The sequence below is a fragment of the Mus caroli genome, unplaced genomic scaffold (genome assembly GCF_978045245.1).
Source record: "Mus caroli unplaced genomic scaffold, Mus_caroli_1 scaffold_12, whole genome shotgun sequence".
NCBI classification, from domain to species: Eukaryota; Metazoa; Chordata; class Mammalia; order Rodentia; family Muridae; genus Mus; species Mus caroli.
This window is the reverse complement of record NW_028227267.1, coordinates 11,536,064-11,542,094: the sequence shown is the minus strand read 5'-3', so window position 1 is coordinate 11,542,094 and position 6,031 is coordinate 11,536,064.

Below are 6,031 nucleotides of genomic sequence, written 5' to 3'. Positions count from 1 at the left end.
ATCTCTAGGCATGTCTCCTGTGGTAGCCATGGGCCTTTCCCTGAGAGTTGATGAGCTTGGCAATGTTCACACAGAAGGAACTGGACTGGTGGAGCCACCTGCTGGGGGACAAAGATCTGGTGAACAATCACCACTGGGCACATCTATGCAGTGTCTCCTTAGCAGTCTCTGTGGGTGCATAAGGTCAGGTTTAGTTTGAATTCAGTGAAGCAAGGATACCTTGGAATCTGAGGAAGGTGAGGTGGAGATCCCAGGAGCAAAAGCGTCACAGGCTGAGGCCTTCAGAGGCAGCAGAGATAAAGAGCCAGCAGGAAAGGCCCAGGGTGGGCAGGGCTGGGTCGTGTGACCCAAACAGGTGTTTCCAGTGTCTGACGCAGCTGTGCGAAGCAATGTGTGAGCAGCCAGACAGCAATCCTGCGACGTGCACACACTACTGTGTCATCACATCTCATCAGCAACTTCAGGCTTGCGGTGAGGAGCACAAGCTAACATTGTGTAATTCTAGCCAAACTCATGTGTGTAAACCAAAGCACCAGGGATGGGGTGGTGGAGCCGCACCCACGTTCCAGATCCTACAAAGCTGATTGACTAATACAACCACTCTGACTGAAGACTCAAATTATCCTGCAGCCATCTTCAGTGCCCTTTAAAGGCCACCCATTGCCAACACCTGTGCTTGACCTAACATCCTGTGACAGTCAGGTAAACTCCTGTTGGAATACATGGGCAGAACCCTAGCTCCCTCTAACCCGGAATCCAAGAGTGTCATCAGGTGGTAACTAAGGCCAATGACATGGTGTTCTGCTTTGCTGAAGCCACCTACCTGGTATTCCCACCAATGCCTTCTTTTGTTTTGTTCCTATAAAAACATCCTGAAACTGGGGGCTGTAGAGATGGCTCAGAGCTTAAGAGCACCAAATGATCTTTCAGAGGGTGCCAGTTCAACTCCCAGCACCCATATGGCCATTCATCATGGTCTGGAACTCCACTTCAAGGGGTTCTGATCCCCTCTTCTGGCCTCTACAGACACCAGGCATGTACAGGGTGCACAGACACCCATGCAGACAAAACACCCATTCGCATAAACTGTGAGGAGCCGCCCTCACATTCGCCATTACAAGATGGCGCTGACACCCGTGTTCTATGTAGTAAACAAGCAAGCTGCGCATGTGCCGGGGTAGTTTTCCACTCCATGTGCTCTGCCTTCCCCGTGACGACAACTCCGGTCGATGGGCTGCAGCCAATCAGGGAGCGACACGTCCGAGGTGGAGGACAATCCTCCATAAAAGGGACGGGGCTTCGCCATTTTCCCTTTCTTCTCCACTGGCTCCTGAAGAAGTAAGCAATAAAGCTTTTGCCGCAGAAGATTCCGGTTGTCCTGAACGTGTTCTTGCCGGTGGGGACGAAAGCTTGGGATAATAAACAAGCAAACAGAACCCCGAAATGTTATCTTGTAGAAACTCAGTGTCTGGGAGGCCTAAACTTATGCTTCTAGGCCACCATCATTCATATCCGGTTCTCTTAGTCCCTATTCTCTCACAGTGGGAGCTGTATTTTTGTGGACCCCTTTGTACCAGTTGATGAAACAGGCTCTCAGTTTCAGCCCCACATGACAGAGTCTATGTAGGCTGTACTTGCACTGAAGAGAACCACCATAGGAAGAGAAGGCTCACGTGTCATGCTTTCAAAATTCTTTGAAATTTCTTTCTCTCCTTCTCTTTTTCTGAAACCCCCTAGTTCAGACTGACCTCAAACTTCCTATGTAGCCAAGAATAACGTTGAACTTCTGATTCTCCTGCCTTCGCCTCTGAGAGCCCCTGCTCCCCATTCTTGTGCTTTGGGAGGTCAAACCCACAGCCTCAAGCATGCTAGCAAGCATCCAACCAAGCGAACGACCTCTCCATCCCCCTAGGGGCTCTTGTTTGGCAGAACGGCCATATTTCTTGGTAGGTGCTCGAGGTCATGCACACTTCCTCCCCCACTGCCTCCCCCTTGCCCCTTCCACTCGCACTGTCCCTCCTCACCCCTGCTTCCAGCCCCAGGTGTAACCCCGCACTCTGAGAATGCCTGCTTTCCTCTTCTCTCTCATGGTGCTAGGGTCCATGCTTTGTTCAAGGAACTGCAGTGGATTGTCGCATATGAGCGTGTGCTTTCTCATCTAGTGTCTGCCTTCTCAGCTCTTCAGAAGGCCAGATATTCTATGTGTGCATGTGTACGTGGAATGGGTGCTCAATAAATCACCATTGGATGTATAATGTGGGGCTCAGCTGACTTCTCAAAGCCCAGGTTCTCCGTAATAGTATGGATCCTGAGCCAGGGAGTACAGCTTCACTGACAAACAAAGGCACTCCCTTCCCTAGCTACACAGAAAAAAACAAACAAACCAAACAGTAGCAATGACCACTGGGGCACTAGGAACTACCTCTGGCTGGCTTTGGGGTCTTGCTGAAGTTTGCATTTACCTGTATCACTCACCACTTCCCAGCGGTCCACTCACCCCTAAGCCAAGAGACTCTTGTGTTAGATGCTTAGTTCCCCAGCATGGGCTGCTAAGTGGTGGTGCCCTAAAGGCAATTGTGGAACAACAGTCATTTTTATTGTCTCCCCCACCCCCATGGAGCATCTTGCTCCAGTATGTGTTCCTGCTATGAAATATTTGCCCTTCACAGGCTACAAATAAACACAATCTTCAGATCATGGGTTTGACCTCCAAAACAGCCAGAAGGAACCCCTTCACTATGGAAATTGATTATCTTGGGTGTTTTAATGAAGAGAAGCTAACTAATTCAGGGCTAGGTAACTCTTTATCTCTGGTCTGTCCAGGACATTATAGGGTGTCTATCAGCCCCCTGGTTACTTCCAGAGAGATGCTAGCATCTCCATTGTGACAACTAAAACCATGTTCAGGCTAAAGGTAATCCGGAGGGGGGGGGAGGGGCGGGGGGAGGGGGAATCAGTCTAGTTGAGAATGTTGGTGTGGAGATCAGAGCAAGTGTGCTTCCAGTTACTGGCTGTTCAACCACACACAAATAACTAAACCTCTGTGACCGTTCTTTAAAAGTGGGCGATATTTGCTCCCATATAGTACAGCTGTGAAAGTTAGTTTTTAACTAAAACGCTAACTTAGCACAATACCTAGCCTTTCATCTGTGTGAACAAAATATTGTTATCTGTGAACTGGAGAGCCAGTCCAGTGGTCAAGAGAACTTGCTATGCAAGCATGGATTTGACTTGGGAGCCCAGCACCCGTGTAATAACTTGGGCATGGTCTCTCTCTCTCTCTCTTTTTTTTTTTTTTTTTGGTTTTTCAAGACAGGGTTCCTCTGTATAGCCCTGGCTGTCCTGGAACTCACTTTGTAGACCAGGCTGGCCTCGAACTCAGAAATCCACCTGCCTCTGCCTCCCCAGTATTGGGATTAAAGGCGTGGGCCACTACACTGGTTAGGCAAAGTCTGAAGTTATTCGGGTCTTTTTGTACCTATAAACAAAGAATTAGCCAAGAGAATTCGTTTTGAGAAAGCAAATGAATGTCTTCGATGTCACACCATGACTAATGGCTGGGCTCAACGCAATGTCTCATGTACACCAATAGCCCGGGGTTGTGAGGGATGGAGACAGGGATTTGTTGGCTGTCCGTCTAGCCAAAAACTGTGAGCAGTCCAGGCTCTGTGAGCCCCTGCCTCAAAGGAGTAAGGTGAAGAGTGGCCCAGGCAGACACTGACACACTCTTTGGCCCTCCACATCTATTGGCACACACATACATGAGTGCATGCTGCACTCACCACACTCAACACATATGCAACACGGGGGGCGGGGGGAGGGAGAATTAGAGAAGCAGTTTCTAAACTATCATAGGAAAAGCATTGCTATTTCCATTTTACAGATGAAGGAACAGAAAGTCAGAGACAAGACATTGCGTTGAGCCCAGCCATTGGTCATGGTGTGACATCGAAGACACTCATTTGCTTTCTCAAAACGAATTCTTTTGGCTAATTCTTTGTTTATAGGTACAAAAAGACCCATATAACTTCAGACTTTGCCTAACCAGTCTGTGACTTGGAGCTGGTGATGTTGCAATGCATAGATTATTAGATCTGCCAGGCTGGGCTAAGGAGAGGCTAACGAGATGCTGGTTTGGGTGTACAAATTTCAAGGTAATGCCAAACAAATTAAAAATCAAGGTAATTCCATTACATATTTTGTAAAAATCAAAATTTATAAAAAAAAAACATAGTGAACAGAGTATCGATCTTAAATAAGGGCACAAATGGGACCTTGCTTTGGCGTGACTCTATCTCCTTCATTTCGCATTAATTCCGCAGCTGGCATCTCATTCCCGAGTCAAAGTTCCGCATTGCCCCTTCAGGGTAGAAACTAGAGGAAGCAGCGCCCTCGTCTGGCAGGTGGGAGCACGGTTTCTTGGCTGATGAGCTGGCTGTGCCTTCGCGTCTCCAGCTCAGTGCTAAACACTGTCCCTCAGATTTTAATCAAAAGGGCGCAGTCGGTCAAACGATACCATTGCAGCCTTTTCCCCAGTTCCTCCCTCTGGCAGCGCCGTCCATTGCTCTTCTCTCACAGCTTTCTTGCAAACAAGCAGGGCAAGGCCTCTGGGGATACTAAAGCAGCTTGTTAGCATCAAGCTGACCTTCCCAGCCTGACCACAAGAGGGCACTGTGAGGGCCTGGAAGCAGAGGCACGCTAAAAATGATGAAGTTCATTGTTTTTAGGGCTATGTGGTTTCTTAGATTACATTCATCTACCTACAATTATCTTCTCACCTTGAAATAATCCCAAATGTACATACAAATCTCAAAAACGGTGAGAAGAAATCATATACTCTACCTAGCCTTTTCTTTTTGCTAGCTGCTCTGTGTACAAGTTTTTCAATTCAGGTGCAGGCTTCAGACAGTGTGATTTTTTACCCTTAAACATCAGGGTGCATGACCCAGGAACAAGTATGTTTTCTTTATATCCAGATGAGTATTACCAAAGCCAGGTTTAACAATGATACAATATTGTTACCTAATCTATAATATTACTCCGGTTTTGCCAGCCAGTTTAGTAATGTCCTTCATAGTACCCCCCCTCCCCCGGGATCCTGTCTAAATTATGCATCTGTGTAGCAGTCTTGCCTTGGGTCCCCTCTAATGTCAGAACTGTGCACTGGCATTCCTGACAAGCCAGGCTTGCCACCTGTCCTCAATGGGCCTTAAAGAGACGTGAAGGTGAAAAGCAGGGCAAGGAGATCCCTTCAGTTGGTCACAATGGGAAGAGGGACAACTAGGACAGTGCTACCTGGAAGGCAAAAGATATGCATCATTAACAGTGCAGGCTAAGGTCTGACCCTGCCTGTCACAGATGCATCACTGTCTAGTCTGATCTGAAAAGTGGTCCCACAGTTTGTCAGAACTCCGTGAAATCACTTTCTGGGAGGCAAGTTGCTGCCCCCCCCCTCCCTGACATGAGACTGGTCTGACAGTATCTCCCTTAGAACATCTTTATTCTCACTTGAACATTATATGACCCCTCCCTCCATCATAACTTTGACTATCTGGAAGCACACAGTCCAGTTATATAGTAAAAGCTCTCTGAATGTGTCTAGCTCTCTCTCTCTCTCTTTCTCCCCCTCCTCCCTTCCTCCCCCTCCCCCACTTTTTTTCTGGTCTCAGGTAGCCTAGGCTGACTTTAAACTTGCCATTCTCCTGTCTCAATGTTTCCTGTACGGGAATTACAGGTATGTACCACCATGCTTGTCTAGAAATAATTCTGTGAGTCACTGTGATGGTCTTTGTGTATTGTAGCGGTTCTAGAAGAGTGTTTTTGGTGGTAACCACTGCCAAATGACAGAGCCAGGAGCGTTTCCCTCAGAAGCTCCTGGTTTGTGTTAGGGTAAGTGGCTCCATTTTGATTCTGACGAGTTTCAAATACACAGAAACACCGAGCTCTCTGGACACCCAGACTGTGGCATAGGGGTCCCCAGTGGATTATGAGTCATGTTCTCAGAGCATCATATCTTCTTCTGAGTCATCCT